The 26003-nt window shown below is 39.1% G+C and overlaps 1 long non-coding RNA gene across 1 annotated transcript; it reads left to right on the plus strand.

The window, feature by feature from the left end:
* The first annotated feature begins 18355 nt into the window (after positions 1-18355).
* On the plus strand, positions 18356-22208 carry LOC131522684 (uncharacterized). The gene is made up of 4 exons (XR_009266605.1): positions 18356-18522; positions 18766-18844; positions 19872-19965; positions 21071-22208. It is a non-coding gene; the product is annotated as an uncharacterized LOC131522684 (long non-coding RNA).
* Positions 22209-26003: the final 3795 nt, after the last annotated feature.

Consider the following 26003-nt stretch of genomic DNA (forward strand, 5'->3'; position numbering starts at 1 on the left):
TGTCTTCCGCTGAACGTAACTATGATATTGGTAATAGAGAGCTGCTGGCGGTCAAGCTTGCCTTGGAGGAATGGCGTCATTGGTTAGAAGGTTCAGGGGTTCCTTTTATCGTCTGGACTGATCATAAGAATCTTGAGTACATCAAGTCCGCCAAAAGATTGAACTCTAGGCAGGCCCGGTGGGCTTTATTTTTCGGTCGTTTCGATTTCTCTATTTCTTATCGGCCGGGCTCCAAAACATCAAGCCCGATGCATTGTCCCGTATTTTGACTATTCGAGCACCCGTCTTCCGAGCCCATTGTGCCACAGAAGATTGTTGTTTCGGTAGTCACATGGGACATCGAATCGAGGGTCCGCACGGCTTCTCAAGGGGTAACGCCTCCGCCCGGATGCCCACCAGGTTGTTTGTTTGTGCCAGAGACGTTACGGTCCGATGTCATTCGATGGGGTCATTGTTCCAAGGTGGCTTGCCATCCTGGGGTGAGTCGTACTATGTTTCTTGTTAAACAGCGGTTCTGGTGGCCGTCTATGGCTCGCGACATACGGTGTTTTGTTTTGGCTTGCTCTGTTTGTGCCATTTCTAAGACTTCCAATCAACCCCCCGCTGGACTCCTTTAGCTGCTGTCAGTTCCTTCGAGACCCTGGTCCCACATTTCATTAGATTTCGTTACAGGTCTCCCGCCCTCTGATGGAAACACGGTAGTTTTGACTGTGGTGGACCGGTTTTCGAAGACTACTCATTTTATTGCTCTGCCTAAATTACCTTCTGCCAGAGAGACGGCGGTTGCTGTCATTGACCACGTTTTTCGCATTCATGGCCTCCCGACAGACGTGGTCTCTGACAGGGGGCCTCAGTTTGTCTCTAAATTTTGGAGAGAGTTTTGTCATTTGTTGGGGGCGACTGTTAGTCTTTCTTCTGGGTTTCATCCCCAGAGTAATGGTCAGACAGAGAGAGCCAACCAAGATCTAGAACGTATGTTGCGATGTTTGGTCTCCCAGAATCCGTCCTCTTGGAGCCAGCAGCTCTCATGGGTTGAGTACGCACATAACTCATTACCAGTGTCTGCCACGGGCCTATCTCCGTTTGAGTGTAGTTTAGGGTACCAGCCACCTATTTTTCCCAGTCTGGAATCCGAAGTTGCGGTTCCCTCTGCCCACGCATTTGTCCAGAGGTGTCGTCGCACCTGGAGCAGGGCCAGACAGACCCTCCTCCGGGTGGGGGCACGCACCAAGGCCAAGGCTGATCGCCACCGGTTAAGGCCTCCCGTCTATGTCGTCGGTCAAAAAGTGTGGCTTTCATCTAAGAACATTCCTCTCCGTACCGTTTGTAATAAACTTGCTCCTAAATTCATTGGCCCGTTAACTGTCACCAAGATCATTAGTCCGGTGGCAGTCCGTCTCAAACTTCCTCCAGCGTACAGGAGGATTCATCCCGTTTTTCATGTTTCCAAATTAAAGCCCGTTTTTCATGCTACCATTAATCCGCAAACCCCGGTTCCTCCACCGCCACGACTCGTAGATGGGGAACCTGTTTATTCGGTAAATCGTATTCTGGACTCTAGGCGGAGGGGACGTGGATTCCAGTACTTGGTGGACTGGGAGGGTTACGGTCCTGAGGAGAGGAGTTGGGTGCCTGCTAGAGACATATTGGATCATTCCCTTATCGATGATTACAATCGTCAGGTAAGTTCCTCTGGGAGCGCCAGGAGGCGCTCTTAGAGGAAGGGGTACTGTCATGGTTCATGGGTCTGTGTGCTCATTCTGTGTGTGTGTGTGTGTGCCTCTGCTCGTTGTGCTTGTCAGCGTTGCCTAGTTACCGTGCACCTGACGAGGTAATCAGAGCAGTGCAGGTGTTGCTCGTCTGCACTGCCTATATCTGGCTGGCGTGTTTGTGGGGTATTGTTGGATCGTTGGATTGCTGTTCCTTTCCCCCTGGATAGTATGGACTATTGGAGCGTTTGCACTGCCTGAGCTGGAGATTCTGCTTCACCGGATTATCAGCACTTCCTCTGTGGCTGTATTATTGGAGTTGTCTAATAAAGACTTATTATTGACTCGCAATTGGATCTTGAGTTTCTGTACCGTGACACAAACGGAGTGAATAATATTTTATGTTTTGATTAAAAGATGGTTAACATTAAACGTCAGCGAAACCCTAAGATTTCACAATTTTTTTTTACAACAGTGCTCTCATTATAACGTTATGTATATGACGGTTATTAATGTTCTGCATTTCTGTTTTGAGCTGTGCGCACGTAATGACCAGTGCAATGAAGCATTTGATAGCAGGTTTTTAATCAATGGGATTTAACTCATTTATCTCATATAGAATACGATTCATTATTTATACAACATGACGTTAATATAACAACTTATAGGCTATCTGCACAAAACGCCCTGATGCATGAACGTGTCTGCGCGGCTCTGAATGAACTCCTTTTGTGGACGCGTTCTTCACGCAAAAACGTGCAGAAACACGGGAACTAAACTCAAAAAATTCACAGCGTTTTATTATAGTAGTGTTCTCATTATAATGTTTTGTGTATATGACAGTCCAAGGCATAGTCATTAATATTCTGCATAGTCCCAGATAGCAAAATTTGTCTGGCCCACCTCTGGGCCACAACCTTGCTTAACTTCTGGCCCAATTCTGACTTGGTCCCCGGCTCAAAACTGGCCCACACACTGAAAACCGACTCAAACAATTTCCTCTGGCCCAGATGCGGCCCAGGCCCTGTATAATGACTCTTACTTATTGACGTGGCCCAGATCTGGCACGCATAAGTAGAGTGTAGAGTGACTTCTATTATTTTATGTGGCCCAGGTCTGGCCCAGACACTTTAAGGCAGATCAGGCTGAGACTCTGCTTGGTCCCAGGGCCAAATGTGGCCCAGAAACTGCGAAATGTAATTCAGAAGTGAAACACAAATACAACCATTTAAAAACATTAAAAAGGCTTACATTGTGTCATAATTCAGTTCAGTTCTTATCAAATGGCGTCAGTGCAGTCAAGTCAATAATATTGCTGAATATTAGGTGTCTTCAACTAAGCAAAACAAAAGGCAACAGTGACAAGGAACCCAAACAAGGCCAGGCTTAGTCAGGAAACCAGTTCTCGTCTGGCCAAACAGATGAATGTGGTGTGATTATTCCAGGCTGCATCACAAGTCAGATTGTGGATTGATATCATTCAGAATATTTCATCCAACTTCTTCTGCTTGAAGAAACATCATGCCAGCAGTTGAAGCTGGTTAAAAGGGTCTGTGCAGAGGGCTTGTCTGGTTCTTGTAGTCTTTTCTGAGGATCTGTGCTGGGGCCATCAATGAGGTCTTCACAGGGATCTGTCATCTAGCTGACATGGTCTCCGCTGACATTCAGGGATGTGTTGTGGTCATTCCTGGGTGCAGGTCCACCGTCTGGTCTGGATACCGACTGGATCAGCTGATTACTGTAACCTAGGGATAAGGGTGAGACAGTATACAAGCGACTAATATAAGCATTGACATCATTCTTCTTACAAATGAACAAGTACATTAGATATTATGGAAAGTGTTGCCAGATGTTGCTGCAGCATAAAAATCCTTTAAGGGATTTGAATTATAGAAATGTGATAGTGTGTCATGTGTATGGAAGGTTAAATAGATGGGACTTTTAAACTCAAAGAGTGTGTCTGCCTCCCGAAATCCACCCTTTTGATCTGCCAGCTGGAGCCACCTCTTCATAGTCCCCTTAACCTCCATTTCAGCAGCATTAGCTAGAAAGTTTTTCCAAATTGCAGCCTTGAAATATATGTATAAATATATATTGTAAGGTAATTATTAAATCTTAAGCATTACTTTTTTTTTTTTTTTACAATCATTAGGACCAGAACCAGAATTCGCACCTCTTATGTTTGATGAATGTTCATGCAAAAGTTCATGCAGCAGCTCAGAATTTCTGTAAAAAAAAAAATGTCATATTACGTATATAAAGCGTTCAGATTAAATTTAAGTTTGTTTGCTCATAATAATCCCCACCACAGTAAAATAAGTATGATTTTGATCATATCATATGGCATATATATGCTTCAAAAGTTTTCATTCACTCTAAAAGTTGAACCTGCTCTAGTGCAGCAGACAGATTAGGCCTCCATTCAAGAACAAAAGACACTTACATTTATGGCTTTCTCTTAGGTATCTATAGTGTTTTTCTGTGTCAGAGCTTCCCACACGGCAGTGTTACTACAAAATAAATATTATTATTAAATTCAGATTGCACATTGAATTGTCTTAGCAGGTGTAATGCTACAACAGCGTGCTCAGTTTGATTCACAAACAAATGACTCATTTGAAAGGTTAATCAAATCAGGCAGAGCCACCCGTATAGCTGTTTACGGTGCCACCAGCGCAGTCCGACTCCTATGATTCAATAGCAATCACTCGTTGAAAAAGACGATCAAATGAATTCTAGCAAACAAAACAGAATTTAACTAATTAAAATTGAATTAGCTAACATTACCGTGCACTGGATACAGCTCATCAGTTTTTATATGAAAAAATTACATATTGTTTTTCTAAAGAGACCGCGCCTAACAGTTAGGCCTACTCATCACCACTCAATATATCCGGGACCGAATGGTTTTTCTGACGTTATGTTATCATTGCAAACCTCCAGATAGAGAATGAGAATGTGACGTTAACACCGCGTTGAGTTCTGGGAAACTGCTTTGTTTATCCGCCATACTTGCAGAATATCATTGCCTTTCCGCTATTGAGTTTAGGGCAGTATTTGATTTTTTTTGTTGTGATTGTGAAAAATGTCACAATTGTATGTCATTCATGCTGCATCGAGAATTGTAATAGTAACTCAGATCATCGTTTTGAGAGAAAACTGGATAATGCAGTATGTTTTTTCGCCTTTTTTCTATGTGTAAAAACACCAAAGGAAGCAGGTCGCGGAAAAGACACGGCATAGTAAATCTGTTAATGTCACTGATTAAACCCACTGCCTTTCACTCAATAAAATAATCACATTTTTGTGTGTTTTTGAAAGATTTGATTTTGTTGGTTTAATAATTAACGCTACGTTACCTTCTTTGCCAGTATAACTCTCACTAGGCTTGTGAATTAGAACTTGAACAGGGGACTTTCTAAAATGCTTAAAGTGGCTTAATGTACCAAGACAGTGATAAAGACAAAATTGTAAAGCATATATTATGTGCAGATACGCATATAAGCTCAAAATGTGAACGCAACGCGTTTATTTACGTTAAGCATTTTCCTCTCTTAAGAACACGCTTAATGCACCGAGACACTGATAATAAAAGACCACATTCTGTACACACCTTACTAATAATAAATCATAATATGTGCAGAAAAACAGATGAGCCCAAAATATGAATATTAAATATCACTGTCTTAATCCATAAGCGCTTTATTACGGTTTTTAAAGGGGTTACATAAATGCATATAGGCCTTGAGAACAGGTGGAAAATGGAAAGTTAGGAGGAGTATTAATACAAACAAACAAACAAAACGATTAATAGGAACTGACTCTGAACATTTATAACATTATTGTTTTTTATAATCTTCAAATAAATAATGTATAACTCTGCATGTTGGTTCTATAAATGTATGCTGTTTCAGTAAAAAAAAAATTATAATACTGGTTAATAATAATATTTTTTGAAAATTGTATGCATAAATAATTACTGGTGTTACACTTAGATTACTGATTAATATATTGCAATATTTCAAGTATTATTTAGATTTGTTATTGTACATTATTATATTATAAATGCTTTTAATGTTACTTTTGATCAATTTAATGCTTCCTTGCTGAACAAGAACGTTTGAACAGCAGAGTAGATCTACTAAAATGTAATTTTGTACATTAATATACCAAATAATACCAAATGTTTCAAAACAGCTCATGTTTAATGAATTCTATTACTTGAGAAAAGATTTTATTTCAGTGATGGTAAAGAAAATGTAATGGATGTCGTTTATGATGCTGCTCTTGCTACTCTTTTACTACGTCAAGAATACGTCGCTTAAAGACATTCATTACAATGATTTTACCACTGTTATAGAGGTTTTAAGCATGTTTCACGGATGGCCTCTAATGGCTTATTGCTTTAATAAAATTGGTATAGAGAGCAACCAGACACATTTAATGCACTAAAGCAGATCAACTCCAGTCAGCCTACCATGAAATATTATAATCTCCACAAGCCTTTCACAAAACTCAATTTCAAGGTATGATAGAGGTTACAGAAATACAACTTAACTGTGATGTACAAAAAAAGAGAAGCACACACAAATGAAAATGTCTCAGAACAGCACAGTGATGTGCCAAGTGAATCATGAGACACAGACAGTCGTTCATCCAACTCTCCAATACCTAAAAACTGGATATTCAGTCAAAAGTATCAGTGGTGTTAAGTGAGTATTTTAGCGACAAACTCTAGAGAGTGTTTGGTTCACATTTTGAATGGAGGTGATGTTGTGGCCCTACTCCCGACAGGTTTTGGGAAAAGTTTAATTTATCAACTGTTACCGATCGTCAGCGAGAAACTGGGGAGGCCAAAGTCCAGCAAGGCGATAATTGTGGATGAGTAGATTTACTTCACATAATCGGAGAAGTCGGTTAGTCACCAGAAGAGACGGACGGCAGCGCGTAAGTGTTTTAATACTTGTTCTTAGTTCTGTTGTTTAAATGAATTACTTGCTGCTAGGAAAGAATACTTCGTTTCCTACCTATTTCTATTCTGCTTTTTCGTTGTGGTTTATATTTTTGATTGCACTTACTGGTCATTATAATAACTGCCCCTTTAGCTTAAACTCCTTTCCTGCACTTAAGTGCGAAGTGTTAGTTTCGATTTGAGCCATTGCCCTGAGATTGGCTGGTGGTTGTGCTAATTAAAAGTGGTCACAGCTTTTTTCACTCTAGACTGTGTATTCGTTTGAGGTCTGGAAGCGTTCAGCCATCCTGTTCAGCCTCCTCGTGTAAAGACCTGCGACTTTTTCCTGTGCGACTTTAACCGAGCAACGACACCGAGCTACACACTTAAGTATCTTTTTTTCCTTCCTCACACACTCTGCTTTCCTATCCTCTTTACTTCCACCTCTATCATGTGTCTCCAAAACATTCCAGTTCTCTCTCAGCCACGCTCTAACATCACTCGCAGACGGCAACGTAATCCTCTTAACCTACGCCCTATCTCTACATCTTCCACTACACCTCTGGCTTTCTCTGTGGGTCTCTGGAATTGTCAGTCAGCCGTCAACAAAGCTGACTTCATTTCTGCCTTTTCTTTAAAATCCACTCTCAGCATCTTGGGCTTGACTGAGACCTGGATTCGTCCAGAAGACTCAGCAACCCCAGCTGCTCTCTCTACTAATTTCTCTTTCTCTCACACTTCGCGTCAAGTTGGCCGTGGTGGGTGTACTGGCCTGCTCGTTTCAAACAATTGGAAATACTCAACCCGCTCTACCCTATGCAATTACAACTCATTTGAATGTCATACCATTACTGTATCAGCTCCGATAAAACTCCAGATTGTGGTAATCTACCGTCCCCCTGGACAAATTCTAGCCACCTTCCTAGAGGAGCTGGACGGGTTGTTGTCCTCCTTCGTGGAGGATGGCACTCCACTCTTAGTCTTTGGTGATTTCAACATTCACCTAGACAAGCCTTATGCTACAGACTTCCACTCACTCCTAGCTTCATTTGATCTCAATCGCCTTACCACTACTAGCACACACAAATCAGGCAACCAACTTGATTTAATTTACACACACAATTGTACTGCAGATAACATTCTGGTACAACCGCTACATATCTCGGACCATTTCTTCATTACATTTACACTACATTATGCTACCCGTGTGCCACCAACCCCCTTACTGTTTACTTTTAGACGAAACCTATGCTCCCTTTCTCCTTCCCATCTTTCCTCTGTAGTATCCTCCTCTCTTCCCTCACCTACCCATTTCTCATCTCTGGATGTAAACGCAGCTACTGAAACTTTATGCTCTACCTTAACTTCTTGTCTAGACGACATTTGTCCTCTCTCCTCTAGGTCAGCATGGGCTGCCCCTTCTAACCCCTGGTTATCTGATGTTCTTCGTGAACATCGTACTAAACTCAGAGCGGCAGAGAGAAAATGGCGCAAATCAAACAACCCGTCGGACCTGAGTAGGTATCAGTCTCTGCTCTCATCTTTCTCTGCTGATGTCCACACTGCCAAATCCTCACATTTCCACAACAAGATCAACAGCGCTCCAGACATGCGTAATCTCTTCAGAACATTTAATTCTCTCCTCTGTCCCCCTCCACCACCTCCCTCCACTTCTATTACAGCTGATGACTTTGCAACTTTTTTTACAGACAAAACTAGATCGATCAGTGATCAGTTCTCACCTCCACGCACACAGGACCCCCAACCAACCACATCCACTGCTAAAACTCCCATCTTCTCCTTCTGTCCCCTGACGGAGGCTGAAGTATCCAAACTTCTCCTCTCCAACCATCCTACAACATGTCCTCTTGACCCAATCCCCTCACACCTTCTGCAAGCAATCTCTCCCACGCTCTTACTGGCACTCACACACATCATCAACACATCCCTCCTCACAGGCATCTTCCCCACTGCATTCAAGCAGGCTCGGGTAACCCCACTGCTCAAAAAACCTACATTAAACACTTCTCTTATAGAAAACTATAGACCTGTCTCTCTCCTTCCATTCATAGCGAAAACACTTGAACGTGTTGTCTTCAACCAGGTCTCATTGTTTCCAAATCATCAGTCCTCATTCTGCTGGATCTATCTGCCGCGTTTGACACTGTCAATCATCAGATACTCCTCTCCACCCTCTCATCACTGGGCATCGCTGGAATTCCACTTCACTGGTTTGAATCCTATCTCACTGGTAGGTCTTTCAGGGTGGCCTGGGGAGGGGAGGTATCCAAAGCACATACACTGGTCACTGGGGTTCCTCAGGGATCGGTTCTTGGACCCTCCTCTTCTCCACATACACGACATCACTGGGTCCCATCATACAGGCACATGGATTCTCCTACCACTGCTATGCTGATGACACACAGCTCTATCTCTCCTTTCAACCAGATGATCCAACGGTAGCTGCAAGGATCTCAGGTTGCCTGGCGGACATCTCGGCATGGATGAAAGAACATCACCTTCAGCTCAACCTGGCAAAGACTGAGCTTCTTGTCTTTCCCGCCGCTCCAACTCTACAGCATGACATCACGATCCAGTTAGGTTCATCAACAATTACCCCATCAACTTCGGTCAGAAATCTTGGTATAATCTTTGATGACCAGCTGACCTTCAAAGACCACATTGCAAAGACTGCTCGATCTTGCAGGTTTGCACTACACAACATCAGAAAGATCAGGCCCTTTCTGACGGAGCATGCTGCACAACTTCTTGTCCAGGCCCTTGTCATTTCTAGGCTGGATTACTGCAATGCTCTTCTGGCTGGACTTCCATCAAACAAAGTCAAACCTCTACAAATGATTCAGAATGCGGTGGCACGACTGGTCTTCAAGGAACCCAAAAGAGCCCATGTCACACCTCTCTTTATCTCATTGCATTGGCTACCAATCGCAGCTCGCATCAAGTTCAAGACACTGATGCTTGCTTATAGAACAACCACAGGCTCAGCACCTGCCTACATGCACTCACTATTAAGAATCTACATCCCCTCCAGAAGTCTGAGATCTGCTAGTGAGCGACGCCTCGTGGTACCATCACAAAGAGGCTCAACATCACTCTCCAGAACATTCTCGTTCACCATTCCTGGCTGGTGGAATGATCTTCCCACCCATATTTGGAGTGCTGGATCCCTGTCAATCTTCAAGCAACAGCTGAAAACTCATCTCTTTCGACACTACTTGACTTCACCCTACACATAAAAAAAAAAAAAAAAACTCTTTCTCCTTACTTATTCCTTCCCTTGCTAGCTTGTACTTACTTAAACAATGCCTGAGACTTGGTGTTACAAGCACTTTGTTTGTCGGATTGCCTCTTCAAGATGAATCGCTTTATGTATTCCCCAATTGTAAGTCGCTTTGGATAAAAGCGTCTGCAAAATGACTAAATGTAAATGTAAATGTAATAATCTGCAAAAGTCGTTCACAGCCATTGTCACTCTGGTATTTCGCTCGATGGTTTTGTTTTCTCCGCATACATGTGTTTACAGCAGCTCGTAAACACGTCGTTAAAGTTCGAGGCGGCTGAGCCAGCATGTAACATACGGCATAACCAACCGTTATATGATTGGCTTACGGGTACACCAATGATTTTAAACTTCAGAAAAGCACCCGCCCACGAGAAAGTAAATGCTTGTTAATTATGCCCTTCCAGACTCTGTCTACGAGGCAAAGCGAAGTAGCAGAGTTTGGTTTTTCCAGGCTATAATACAGGTGCATCTCAATAAATTAGAATGTCGTGGAAAAGTTCATTTATTTCAGTAATTCAACTCAAATTGTGAAACTCATGTATTAAATAAATTCAATGCACACAGACTGAAGTAGTTTAAGTCTTTGGTTCTTTTAATTGTGATGATTTAGGATCACATTTAACAAAAACCCACCAATTCACTATCTCAACAAATTAGAATACTTCATAAGAGTAATAAAAAAACATTTTTTAATGAATTGTTGGCCTTCTGGAAAGTATGTTCATTTACTGTATATGTACTCAATACTTGGTAGGGGCTCCTTTTGCTTTAATTACTGCCTCAATTCGGCGTGGCATGGAGGTGATCAGTTTGTGGCACTGCTGAGGTGGTATGGAAGCCCAGGTTGCTTTGATAGCGGCCTTCAGGTCATCTGCATTGTTGGTTCTGGTGTCTCTCATCTTCCTCTTGACAATACCCCATAGATTTTCTATGGGGTTCAGGTCAGGCGAGTTTGCTGGCCAATCAAGCACAGTAACACCATGGTCATTGAACCAGCTTTTGGTACCTTTGGCACTGTGGGCAGGTGCCAAGTCCTGCTGGAAAATGAAATCAGCATCTCCATAAAGCTTGTCAGCAGAAGGAAGCATGAAGTACTCTAAAATTTCTTGGTAGATGGCTGCGTTGACTGTGGACTTCAGAAAACATAGTGGACCAACACCAGCAGATGACATGGCAACCCAAATCATCACTGACTGTGGAAACTTCACACTGGACTTCAAGCAACATGGATTCTGTGCCTCTCCACTCTTCCTCCAGACTCTGGGACCTTGATTTCCAAATGAAATGCAAAATTTACTTTCATCTGAAAAGAGGACTTTTCTGAGCAACAATCTAGTTCTTTTTCTCCACAGCCCAGGTAAGACGCTTCTGACGTTGTCTCTGGTTCAGAAGTGTCTTGGTAGCTCTTTTCCTGAAGACGTCTGAGCGTGGTGACTCTTGATGCACTGACTCCAGCTTCAGTCCACTCCTTGTGAAGCTCTCACAAGTGTTTGAATCAGCTTTGCTTGACAGTATTCTCAAGCTTGCAGTCATCCCTGTTGCTTGTACACCTTTTCCTACCCAAATTATTCCTTCCAGTCAACGTTGCAATTAATATGCTTTGATACAGCACTCTGTAAACAGCCACACCTTTCAGTAATGACCCTCTGTGACTTACCATCTTTGTGGAGGGCGTCAATGTTCATCTTCTGGATCATTGCCAAGTCAGCAGTCTTCTCCATTATTGTGATTTCAAAGAACAAGAGATACCCGGAATTTATACTGTATACTGGTCATTATTTGAAACTCAAATGTAAATATTCTAATATTTTGAGATACTGATTTTTGACTTTTATGAGCTGTAAGCTCTAATCATCAAAATTAAAACAAACATGCAATGAATCTAAAATATATGAAAGTTTCACTTTTTGAAATAACTTGAACATTTTTGAACAAGAAAAAACATGAACTTTTTCATGACATTCTAATGTATTGAGATGCACCTGAATATTCATCTCTCTGGGACCAACGAATACAGGGGAAATTACCTAGGAATTAATCATACCAGCTGATAATGATGTTTATTTACACACCCTGTTCTTTTAGCACTCAGTTCACTGAAGAATTCAAGCCAATCTTGGCTTGATATATTTAGATATTAATATACTTAAATATAAATGTCATTACTATGAATAATATTGTAATAGAATTAGCTCTTCATTTAAGCTTTTATTTAGAATTTTAGCTTTAGGAAATCGAATCATAGAGATTCGCTGGATCTGATTAATTGGTATTAATCAAAACGTATAATTTATACTTTCTTAACGACTCGAGCCAGTGAGCATTAAACCAGTATATTTTAGCAATCCTGTTTATCTCGTGGCCACGATAATAATACAGAATTGGTTGGGAAATTTTTGAGCAACAGGTAACACGATCTTTGGCAAATAATTTAAGATTTGAAAATCACGGCACCAGACCATTCATTAAAAATGAATCGAGAGTTTATTTACTATTCTAGGATACAATACAAAACATATACACACACATACACATGTTCTGGCAAGATGAAAGCAGTTTGAAGAAAGTTTAAGGCTATTCTCTTTCCTGAGAATAAAGACGACCTGAAGACGTCGACTATCGTTACCTTTTAAAGATTAATTCAAATCAGCTCAGCAAATAGAGATTGTTTGTTTGTTTACTTGCTTTGAGTTGAGTTGAAGGCTGTTCTTCTCTCTGGATGGTTGCGTGAGGGAAATCCCGGACTTTCGCGCTGATATGTCGTTGTCGCGTGACATCACTCGGGAATCCTCTTTTGGATTGGTGGCTTCCTGGCAGCACGAATGGCAAGGCTTTGAAGATCTTACGCTGCAGGCTTTGCAAGTTACTTTGGTCAGACGTGGACAGAGTATCCTTTGAGATGTCCTTTGAGATGATCAGCTAGATGTTATGTCTGTAGGCGGGTGAGGCGAGACCAAAGTCTGTTTTTATCGGACTGATGTGAGTCCATCCTATACACTGTCTGATCCAATCACACTGTCTCTGTAGGGCGGAGCCCCGCCCAGCACGGCTCCTTTTCATGCATACATTAACTTCTTCTTATAAAAGTATTCATCATTCATACGAGACTGAAAATCAACATATAATTCATTTCAACTTCCGGCATTTGAGATTAGCTTTAACCCAATACTACACACGGCTATCTATTCAAAAAGGCAGTTATAAGGCAAAGATCAAACTAAAACACACCATGCATAACATAAAACACCAAGCATATATATAGATATATATAAGACATCAAACATGAGGTATTTGTCATATCGAATACCTATAATTTGACCTACTACATGGGTTAAGTCATAGATTAAAATCCTAATAACCACAGCAAGATAAACAAAACATAAAATACCACATTCACATATATACAGTGAGGAAAATAAGTATTTGAACACCCTGCTATTTTGCAAGTTCTCCCACTTAGAAATCATGGAGGGGTTTGAAATTGTCATCGTAGGTGCATGTCCACTGTGAGAGACATAATCTAAAAAAAAAAATCCAGAAATCACAATGTATGATTTTTTAACTATTTATTTGTATGATACAGCTGCAAATAAGTATTTGAACACCTGAGAAAATCAATGTTAATATTTGGTACAGTAGCCTTTGTTTGCAATTACAGAGGTCAAACGTTTCCTGTAGTTTTTCACCAGGTTTGCACACACTGCAGGAGGGATTTTGGCCCACTCCTCCACACAGATCTTCTCTAGATCAGTCAGGTTTCTGGCTTTGAGCTCCCTCCAAAGATTCTCTATTGGGTTTAGGTCTGGAGACTGGCTAGGCCACGCCAGAACCTTGATATGCTTCTTACAGAGCCACTCCTTGGTTATCCTGGCTGTGTGCTTCGGGTCATTGTCATGTTAGAAGACTCAGCCTCGACCCATCTTCAATGCTCTAACTGAGGGAAGGAGGTTGTTCTCCAAAATCTCGCAATACATGGCCCCGGTCATCCTCTCCTTAATACAGTGCAGTCGCCCTGTCCCATGTGCAGAAAAACACCCCCAAAGCATGATGCTACCACCCCCATGCTTCACAGTAGGGATGGTGTTCTTGGGATGGTACTCATCATTCTTCTTCCTCCAAACACGTTTAGTTGAATTATGACCAAAAAGTTCTATTTTGGTCTCATCTGACCACATGACTTTCTCCCATGACTCCTCTGGATCATCCAAATGGTCATTGGCAAACTTAAGTCAGGCCTGGTTTAAGCAGGGGAACCTTCCGTGTCATGCATGATTTCAAACCATGACGTCTTAGTGTATTACCAACAGTAACCTTGGAAACGGTGGTCCCAGCTCTTTTCAGGTCATTGACCAGCTCCTCCCGTGTAGTTCTGGGCTGATTTCTCACCTTTCTTAGGATCATTGAGACCCCACGAGGTGAGATCTTGCATGGAGCCCCAGTCCGAGGGAGATTGACAGTCATGTTTAGCTTCTTCCATTTTCTAATGATTGCTCCAACAGTGGACCTTTTTTCACCAAGCTGCTTGGCAATTTCCCCGTAGCCCTTTCCAGCCTTGTGGAGGTGTACAATTTTGTCTCTAGTGTCTTTGGACAGCTCTTTGGTCTTGGCCATGTTAGTAGTTGGATTCTTACTGATTGTATGGGGTGGACAGGTGTCTTTATGCAGCTAACGACCTCAAACAGGTCCATCTAATTTAGGATAATAAATGGAGTGGAGGTGGACATTTTAAAGGCAGACTAACAGGTCTTTGAGGGTCGGAATTCTAGCTGATAGACAGGTGTTCAAATACTTATTTGCAGCTGTATCATACAAATAAATAGTTAAAAATCATACATTGTGATTTCTGGATTTTTTTTAGATTATGTCTCTCACAGTGGACATGCACCTACGATGACAATTTCAGACCCCTCCATGATTTCTAAGTGGGAGAACTTGCAAAATAGCAGGGTGTTCAAATACTTATTTTCCTCACTGTATATATATATATATATTATCTCTTGAGTATATTGCTTGAATAGCAGCAGTCTTTTCTTGATTGTCCTTTTGGCAAAGTCCATAAAAGTTTGGGTTCTCTTTTGCAGGAGAGAAAAAGAGCGCATTCCTTTGGAAGGCGGGAGACCAAAGCTGAGGTCTCGAGGTCATTAGGAGTATCACGTTGTGCGGCTCTGGTGATCTTCTTAGCTCAGACGAAGCTGTAAGTCAGTCGCTCTTTTGTTTATCAGAAGGTAGTTTATGGTAAGCGGGGTCGCAGTATCGCGAACGCTCTGGTTCTGGAACCTCTCCAAAGAAGTAGTTCTTTGTTGTTAACTCCGTGCAGATGTAGCGCGGTCATTTCATCCTCAAACTTATCATGGTTTACGAATCTCTCGAGGTGATAAGGAGAGTATGGCCGGACGCTAGTCAGAGAATTGTGGCGTTGTGTTGGTCATTTGTTAATTAATAACGACACAGCGTGGAGGGAGGAACTCCTTGGAATGTTCTGAGTTAAGATTATGTGTGTGCGTTCTTTTCGACCAGGTTCTACAATATTGATATCAATATTCCTGTTCCTGCCTGCTGTGCTGCTGTTTGTAGCTCCGTGTAGCTTTGTTTATCTGAAGAAATCTCTATCTTACTCTGTTGATTAAAGTATAATTTAATTCTCACCATATTTCTGATTTAAGACTAATTTGACATCATCCGCCTTTAATCTCTTAATCTAAACCGCGAGCGCTGCGCATAGCAGCGCGTTAGCATTCAGTTAGCCTATTAGCTTGTCAATCGCATCACCATTCACGTTTTCTACCGCTTCTTCTCTCGGTCTCTCTCGCTCTGTTTATTTTCTCTCTCACTCCTTTTTTACAAGTCCATCAAACAACTGTGGTGAGTCAGAATTACTCTACAATCACGGTGAGTAATGGCTTACCAGCTAACAGGGAACGTTCCCAGAACATTCACTAACGTTCTTTAAAAGTTGTGTTAATGTTAGTACAAAACGTTATTAAAATAATGTTTTTGGAACGTTCTTATAACATTGTTAACGTTCTTGTAACGTTGATAGAAAACGTTCTTAGAACAACGTTCTTGGAACGTCTTTAGGACGTAATTTGTACTTAATGAACGTTCTTATAATGTTGATAGAAAACGTTCTTAGAACAATGTTCTTGGAACGTCTTTAGGACGTGATTTGTACTTAATGAACGTTCTCATAACGTTGATAGAAAACGTTCTTAAATCAACGTTCTTGGAACGTCTCGAGGACGTGATTTGTACTTAATGAACGTTCTTATAACGTTGATAGAAAACGTTCTTAAATCAACGTTCTTGGAACGTCTTGAGGACGTGATTTGTACTTAATGAACGTTCTTATAATGTTGAGAAAACGTTCTTAGAACAATGTTCTTGGAACGCCTTGAGGACGTGATTTGTACTTAATGAACGTTCTCATAATGTTGATAGAAAACGTTCTTAAATCAACGTTCTTGGAACGTCTTTAGGACGTGATTTGTACTTCATGGACGTTCTTATAATGTTGAGAGAAAACGTTCTTAGAACAATGTTCTTGGAACGTCTTTAGGACGTGACTTGTACTTGATGAACGTTCTCATAACGCGTTGATAGAAAACGTTCTTAAATCAACGTTCTTGGAACGTCTTGAGGACGTGATTTGTACTTAATGAACGTTCTCATAATGTTGATAGAAAACGTTCTTAGAACAATGTTCTTGGAATGTCTTTAGGACGTGATTTGTACTTAATGAACGTTCTCATAATGTTGATAGAAAACGTTCTTAAATCAACGTTCTTGGAACGTCTTTAGGACGTCATTTTTACTTGATGAATGTTCTTATAATGCTGATAGAAAACGTTCTTAAATCAACGTTCTTGGAACGTCTTTAGGACATGACTTGTACTTCATGAACGTTCTCATAATGTTGATAGAAAACGTTCTTAAATCAACGTTCTTGGAACGTCTTTAGGACGTGACTTGTACTTCATGAACGTTCTCATAATGTTGAGAGAAAACGTTCTTAAATCAACGTTCTTGGAACGTCTTTAGGACGTCATTTTTACTTGATGAATGTTCTTATAATGCTGATAGAAAACGTTCTTAAATCAACATTCTTGGAACGTTTTTAGGACGTTATTTGTACTTAATGAACGTCCTTATAATGTTGAGAGAAAACGTTCTTAAATCAATGTTCTTGGAACGTCTTTAGGACGTAATTTTTACTTGATGAATGTTCTTATAATGCTGATAGAAAACGTTCTTAAATCAACGTTCTTGGAACATCTTTAGCACGTTATTTGTACTTCATGAACATTCTCAATGCTGATAGAAAACGTTCTTAAATCAACGTTCTTGGAACGTCTTTAGGACGTGACTTGTACTTCATGAACGTTCTCATAATGTTGAGAGAAAACGTTCTTAAATCAACGTTCTTGGAACGTCTTTAGGACGTCATTTTTACTTGATGAATGTTCTTATAATGCTGATAGAAAACGTTCTTAAATCAACGTTCTTGGAACGTTTTTAGGACGTTATTTGTACTTAATGAACGTCCTTATAATGTTGATAGAAAACGTTCTTAAATCAACGTTCTTGGAACGTTTTTAGGACGTTATTTGTACTTAATGAACGTCCTTATAATGTTGAGAGAAAACATTCTTAAATCAACGTTCTTGGAACGTCTTTAAGATTTGATTTGTACTTAATGAACGTTCTCATAATGTTGAGAGAAAACATTTTTAGAACAACATTCTTAGAACGTTATTGTAATGTAATATAATTTCTAAATTAATAATTAAATGCTAAATATTATGTTGTTATCAAAACATTCTGAGAACAGTATTCATGTCCTTATGATTGCAGGCTACTTTATGAACATTACCATAATGTTGGGAGAAACATCTTTAGAAAAAAAGAAAAAACAACTTATAGGCTATATAAAACATGAATAGAATAGAACCGAATATGATAGAAAAATAAAATGTATTTAAATATGAAACTACAACCTCGATTAGGATGTGGCAAATCACCTGAATGAGTCACTGAATCTTTTATAATTATACACTTTATCATTATTAATTATATATCTTTTATAACTTATTGAAGTCATAGGCCTATAGTGAAATGTCATACACTGTAAATCAGTGGCATTGCTAAATTAAATTAGTTAATTTAACAAAATTTTTTATTTCAACTCAATATATATTTGTGATGTGAACTCAAAATCTCATTAGGTTAAGGGAACTCAATCTAAATAAGTATAAATTAATTTAATCTAAAAATTAGCTTAATTCATGATTTCTAACATTGTTTTTCGAGATGTCACGTTTGATCTCTCTCAATATTAATTAAATAGCCTTCATAACTAAAGATAATATAATAAATACATCAATCTGCTTCATATTAAGCATAGATCAATCCTTTTAAAGAAATGAATTTTACTCGAGACAAAATATTATTTTTCAAAAACCGCGCGCATTTTTCAGTCAGTCTCATCCGCCCCTCCCCCACAGCTCACAGTCACTGGATCACAGCCGGACGGCTCGAGACGCGGTCACGGAAAATAATAGGTAAGCATTCACTTCTGTATTCTTATTTAAAGCACTTTTGAACGTTATTTTGTGTTTTGTCAACTTTATCTGAAGATTAACCAGCTCAGTTATCATTGTAATGTTAGCTAGCAAAGAAGCAAGGAGCTAACAACCAAACACATCAAAGTTATCAACGGCAAGTGTTAAATATGCAGTGTTATACACAACAGTTTGTCAGTGATAAATTAAGATTTGTGTGTGTGTGTGGGGGGTTTCTCACAGCTGGACACAGACAAACTGGAGAGACAGCTGACAGGATGTCGTCATCTGTAACCGTCACTCGCCACAGTTCTCAAGTAAGGTAAAGCAAAGACATATTCTCTGTATTACAATACGTTTAAACTTTTAGTTAATCATTATTTATTATCCGCTTTGTCAGTTTCATCTAGAATATCCATGTGATGCTGATCAAGTTTACTAAATCCGCCGAACGCAGTGAACAAAGGAGCATTTATAATGGCTGTTTTGTTAACCTTAGTTAACATTTTACACAGTTATTTGCTCCTCATGTTGTCTTTCTTAAAATTCATACTAACAAATTGTTGTCATGCTTTTGAAATCAATCTTTTCAGTGCAAAGGCAGCGAGGGGTCATTTGCAACAAGACGGCTGATACTAATATGGGCCTAAAATAAAGTAAGTAGTATTCACATTAAACAAATTGATGGGCTTTAGTGTTGTACAAGATGTAATTTGTCACCTTATAAACAGTTATTTAAATTCATCGTTCTTCAGTTTTTATATTTTGATGAATTGCTATTAATGCAGATGTAATGATGACCAGAAATGACCAGCAGCACAAATGTTAAGTCTTCTGAAGCAATAGTATACTTTTGTTTTGTGAATATTAGATTGAAATTTAAACCTAAAGATTGATCAAATCGTGAATAACGTTACACAAAACAGTTGAAAAACAACAAACTAACATCCCACAAGAATGACATTAAAGACCAGTCATGTTTGATGTAATGTAGTGTGCAACCAATTTGATTCAGACTGAATTGGCAGAGTGAATAACATCTTAAATTTCAGTTTGTCTGTCATTCCGTCAAAGTCTTTTGGTATTTTGTGTTGCTTCAGAAGAATACCAGTGAAGTCTTAAGTTCTGATTATAGTTATACATTTATATACTTAACTAATATAGTTAATAAAACTTCTACTTTCCCTTATCATGAAGTTGCTTTGTTTTCTTATAAAGATGTCAGGTAATTGCTAATGCTAAGTTTGTAGTGGTTAAAAATTGTCTTGTTATGATTCATAAAAATAAGCTGTCCATAAATGTTGCTTAATTGTGAGTTAAATTTCTCTAATTTTGTGTTTTGTCTTCAGGGACAATAATGGCATCAGCCATTCAAGTTATGATCCTGGCAGATCTACTACTATCTGAAAAGTAGTCTCTGCAGATATTGTCAAGATGCACAAGGTAGGACACATGTCAGGACAACTTTATATTTACTTGGCAATATTTAAAATTTTAGCTGAGATCAGCATAGTTAAAAAATTAAATTCTGTCATGGTTTACTCACCCTCATGTTTTTCCAAATTCATTTTGAATGAATTTCATTCATCTTCAAACTAATGTTTTTATTTTTGATATTCATTCATCATTTTTGTCTTTCCATTGGAAGTCTAGACAGTCTTTATTTTCAAGCTTCAAAAAGTTTATAGTTTAGCCTTTGAGACATAATAATAGCTACTTATACCTTCTGTTATTTATCTTGTTTCTGAATACCTGTAAAATTTAAAGGATTAACTAACAACTTACGTGTAACTTGTTTTTTTGCTCTCAATGCCATTTTGACAATGCCGTTTTTTTAATCCATGCAGCATTTTTTTTTTAAAGGAAAACATTACAAATTATTCTTTAACAATTGAACTGATATATTAATAGCAAAAATTATTACTGTCAGTTAATGGTTCAATGCTAGCATACCTACCCAGAAACACCTACTAGAACCTATTAATCTTACCTGTTTTATCTCTGAGTTTCCTTCCCTAACTGAGTTCATGTAACAGTTTATTAGCTAATAACATGTAACAAGGCAACTTTTGCCATTTAATAACTTTATTGATAACTTCTAAATGTTATCTATATTTGAAGGGATTTTTCCTGTTTCAAATTGGTATAAAATGGAAATTGCAGTTGACTTAACTACCCTATTATGACGTATTTCCAGTAGTGTGCATGTGTATACCTATCAAGATGAATAAATTAGGTCAATTTATGTTGACCTAAAAATTGTTTTTTGGAAATGACACGATGAAAATGTATTATTTGAATGTTTATATTTTTCTTAATCTAATGATGCTTCAGAAGACATTTTTCTTAATGCTGCTATGAAAGTAGCTTGTCAATGAAAGTAACATATGCCAAGTCAAATGAAACTACCTTTGACTCTTGAGTAATGTAATATTTGTAGAACTCACAGCACAGATCCTAATAATTTTTTTGGCATAGCCACACTAATTATTTTATAGGCATTTTGTAATATCACTTTGTAACCTCAGCCAATCTGTTTACTTTATAGATGGAGCGTGGAGAGACAGGACATGGACCACAGTTTTTCAGCACCCACACCCCACACTCAAATTCATATAGAAGTCCTCAATTATTAAATGTTAATATGATAGTTTATATTTAGCTGTGAAGTTATAGTTCATTGTCATAAATATTAAACTACATATTATTATTATTATTATTATTATTTTACATGATATGCAAATTTCACCAATTTGTTCAATGTGTTAATGAACTTTTTGAAAGTGACTATCTTTAATAATTCAGATACCTGTTGAAATGCACATGTAATTATATACTTGCTCGTATCTGGAAGGTTGTGTTAATAAAAATGATGTTGAAAGCAAATGTTGCAATACTGCTAATCTTAAAATAACATTTTATTAAACTAAACTTTGTAATGTTCCAAATAAATGTTTTTAGGATGTTGTATTTTTAAGAAAATGTAGGTGGAAATAAAGTTGTAGGAACATTATGCTAACCATAAAATAACGTTCTAGCTACGTTAAGCAAACTGGACATTTTAACGTTCTTGGAATGTTCCAAATAAACGTTCATAGAACGTTATATTTTTTTTAAATGAAATTTAGGTTGCAGGAACGTTATGCTAACCATAAAATAATGTTCTAGGAACGTTAAGCAAACTGGACATTTTAACGTTCTTGGAATGTTCCAAACAAACGTTCATATAACGTTATATTTTTAGTGAAATTTAGGTTGCAAGAACGTTGTAGGAACGTTATGCTAACAAAAAATAACGTTCTATGAACGTTAAGCAAACTGGACATTTTAACGTTCTTGGAATGTTCCAAACAAACGTTCATAGAACATTATATTTTTAGTGAAATTTAGGTTGCAAGAACGTTGTAGGAACGTTATGCTAACAAAACAATAATGTTCTAGGAACATTAAGCAAACTGGACATTTTAACGTTCTTGGAATGTTCCAAATAAACGTTCATAGAACGTTATATTTTTAGTGAAATGTAGGTTGCAAGAACGTTGTAGGAACGTTATGCTAACCATCAAATAACGTTCTAGCAACGTAACGCAAACTGGACATTTCCACATTTTTGGAACATTCCAAATAACGTTCCCACAACCAAAACAGAACGTTACAAAAACGTTCTCAGAACATAAATTTGTTAGCTGGGTTCTCCTTGCATTGTCACCTGCACCGCTTGTCACATGTACAGTTTATCTGTCTCTGTCATCAGCAAGGGATTCACATGTGATAAATGCAGGGAAATAATTAGGCTGACAGAGAAGATTTCAGAATTAGAGACACGCATCCAAACTTTAGTTGAGGACAGTAAGAATGTGAGGGCTGTAGATACTGCTTTGGATGCGACTAGCTCAGGGACTCCTGTACATTGTTCGGTTCCGGTTTCAGTGCCTCTGCAGCAGGGCAACTGGGTGACTGTGAGGGTCAGGAAGTAGACAGACTGGCTAAACTGACCGTCTGCTAGCAGCCTCACGTCACAGAAGTCAGTTAATTCTCAGCACATAGATACTCTTTCATCTAGATATCACACTATAGAGACCGTGTCTGTTCCCCGAACTAGAAAATACAGAAAACGTCCAAACCAAAGTAAGAGTAACAATTTAATTGATGTTCAACAAATATAAAATAGATATAATACAGATAAACAAATGATAAAGCTTGGTTTATTTAATATTAGAACCCTTTCTATAAAAGCACTTTTTGTAAATGATATGATCACCACTGACCGTAAACTAGATGTGCTTTGTTTGACAGAAACCTGGCTAAAACCAGATGAGTACATTACTTTAAACGAGTCTACCCCCCAAGATTATTGTTACAAACGTGAGCTGCGTCCAAAAGGTAAAGGGGGAGGTGTTGCTACAATTTATAGCAATATTTTCAGTATTTCTCAGAGGGCGGTTTTCAAGTATAATTTGTTTGAAGTAATGGTGCTTCATATAACGTTATCCAAAGAAACAAGTGTTAATGATAAATCCCCTGTGATGTTTGTACTGTCTACTGTATACAGGCCACCATACAGACTTTATTAAAGAATTTGCTTATTTTCTACCCGAGTTAGTGCAGGCTGCAGATAAAGTCCTAATTGTTGGTGATTTTAATATCCATGTTGATAATGAAAAAGATTTGTTGAGATCAGCATTTATAGACATTCTAATCTCTATTGGTATTAAACAACACATGTCAGGACCTACTCATTGTCGAAATCATACTCTGGATTTAATTCTGTCGCATGGAATTGATGTCAGCGGCGTTGAAATGTTCACTTCCCAAAACACCCGATGTACTTGGTACATCGTTAGAAGAATGGCATCTACGCTAATATTAGTCCGTTTCTTTCTTATTCCGAGGTCACCGTAGCCACCCAGATCCAGACTGTATCCTGATCAGATGGTCACTGCAGCCACCGGGACGGACTGGATCCCGGTGGCTGCAGTGACCATCTGATCAGGATACAGTCTGGATCTGGGTGGCTACGGTGACCTCGGAATAAGAAAGAAACGGACTAATATTATCCAGATCAGATGGTGGATCAGCACCTAGAGATGACCACTACAGCCCTGAACGTCAGTGGAGACCAGGACAACTAGATGAGCCCCAGAGACTGATCCCCAGTGAAGACCCTGTCTCCTAGACAGCCATCGGGACAAGACCTCGGGAACCAGATGAGTCAATCTGACTCTGCTGCAGCCTAGATTTAAACTGCTGATTTTGTCTGGCCAGAGGAGAATGACACTCTTTCGACACACTATTTCCCCGTCTAAATACTGTAAATCTGATGTAAAGCCATCCAGCTTTCTATCAAGCTGATGTAAAGCTGCTTTGACACAATTTGCATTGTTAAAAGCGCTACACAAATCATAGTGACTTGACTTGACTAAATAAAATGAAACTTGAATAAAATGAAACTGTGAATTGTTTCAATCCAATACTATATTTATTAATTTTTTTTAATATTCATACATACAGTGGGGGAAAAAAATATTTGATCCCCTGCTGATTTTGTACGTTTGCCCACGGACAAAGAAATGATCAGCCTATAATTTTAATGGTAGGTTCATTTGAACAGTGAGAGACAGAATAACAACAACAACAACAAAAAATCCAGAAAAATGCATAAATTGATTTGCATTTTAATGAGTCAAATAAGCATTTGACCCCTTCACAAAACATGACTTAGTACTTGATGGCAAAACCTCGTTGGCAATCACAGAGGTCAGAGATTTCTTGTAGTTTGCCACCAGGTTTGCACATATCTCAGGAGGGATTTTGTACCTCTCCTCTTTGCAGATCCTCTCCAAGTCATTAAGGTTTCGAGGCTGACGTTTGGCAACTCAAACCTTCAGCTCCCTCCACAGATTTTCTATGGGATTAAGGTCTGGAGACTGGTTAGGTCACTCCAGGACCTTAATGTGCTTCTTCTTGAGCCACTCCTTTGTTGCCTTGGCCGTGTGTTTTGGGTCATTGTCATGCTGGAATACCCATCCATGACCCATTTTCAATGCCCTGGCTGGCTTCAATGCCCTGGCGGTACATGGCCCCGACCATCGTCCCTTTGATGCGGTGCAGTTGTCCTGTCCCCTTAGCAGAAAAAGGGTCCCCCCACCCAAGATACAGACCAGACTGAAATTCCTTTGTTCACAGAACATGACCTTTTTGTTCTACACAGAACTAGAGACTGTCTTTTCCATATGCACCTAAAATCATCTTAAAAGAACTTATGAGCAACTAATGATTTCTATGCATAACTCCATATTATGTATGTAACCCACACATTAGACTGTCATGTTTTAATCACATATTATGTATGTCTTTTTAATAACTAGGGAATAGCTTAAAGGTTAATAGTCTTGTTTGGTATGTATGAGTTTGAAAATTAACGCTTTAAACTTTTCTATCAATCAATTCTTTGTTAAATGTATCATATTCTGGTTATAGAAATCCGGTCCAAAATTATACTCTCCAAGAGCGGGAAAGTTTGGATAATGTGACTGACCAGATAATGGATTTATGTATTGGGAGGAGAAACAGCACAACACCCCGAGATAAGATAATATCTAATTGGTCAACACACCAGTTGGGGTGTGTCCAAAAGCTGAGTGTAAAAACTCAGGACACCATCAAATCCCCCTCTTCTCTTTTAACTTCTAGCCATGCTTTTTGTCGTCACTTTCTGTGTTCTTTGAACGCCGTCCCAGCGTGCTTTGGCCTGCATGCCAGCTGCTACCACGATGAGAAGAAAAACCACCTAGTCTCGTTACATCATTTTACTCTTTTACTTTAGTTTCTTTTCTTTCCGTTGAGTTTTGTGTTCAAAAGTTACGTTTGCCGCGAAGTCCAGCTCCGACTGCACCCGCCCCAAACTTCAACCAGACCAACTCCGCATCTTCAGCCAAACGCCCAACCATTGGCTCCCCAAGACTTCACTACGAATGACCACTGAACTGTCAGCCAATCAGCAAACTCAGCAAACCCCCTTTCTGCAACAAGGACGACAAAAGGGAATCCCTTAACACAAAGGCAAAGCAACACAAGTAACCTCCAGATTCTAACTGAGCTGGTGTATTTAATACAAATTTTAGCCTCATTGAGAAACTCAATGCAAGGGTTAATTACGTGATTGATTGGCTGTTCAGGTCTATGCAATAGCACATATTGCGGTAACACTTTAGAATACTGTTCCATCATTAATGAATAACTACACAAGAACACATGAGTAACACAATAGTAGCACTCTAGTAACTACTAGTAACTAACAAGAAACTCCGATTAATGAATTAGTAAGTAATAGTGCTTAGTCTAATGTGGTAGTTCACTACTAGCTAATCAATAACTTATTTTTTCATACCTCCCTAAGAACTACTGTATAAAGGTTCATAATTAATATGAATAATACATAATGAATAATTCATTATCAAGTAAAGATCATGGTAACCCAC

The sequence above is a fragment of the Onychostoma macrolepis genome, chromosome 17 (genome assembly GCF_012432095.1).
Source record: "Onychostoma macrolepis isolate SWU-2019 chromosome 17, ASM1243209v1, whole genome shotgun sequence".
Taxonomy (NCBI): domain Eukaryota; kingdom Metazoa; phylum Chordata; class Actinopteri; order Cypriniformes; family Cyprinidae; genus Onychostoma; species Onychostoma macrolepis.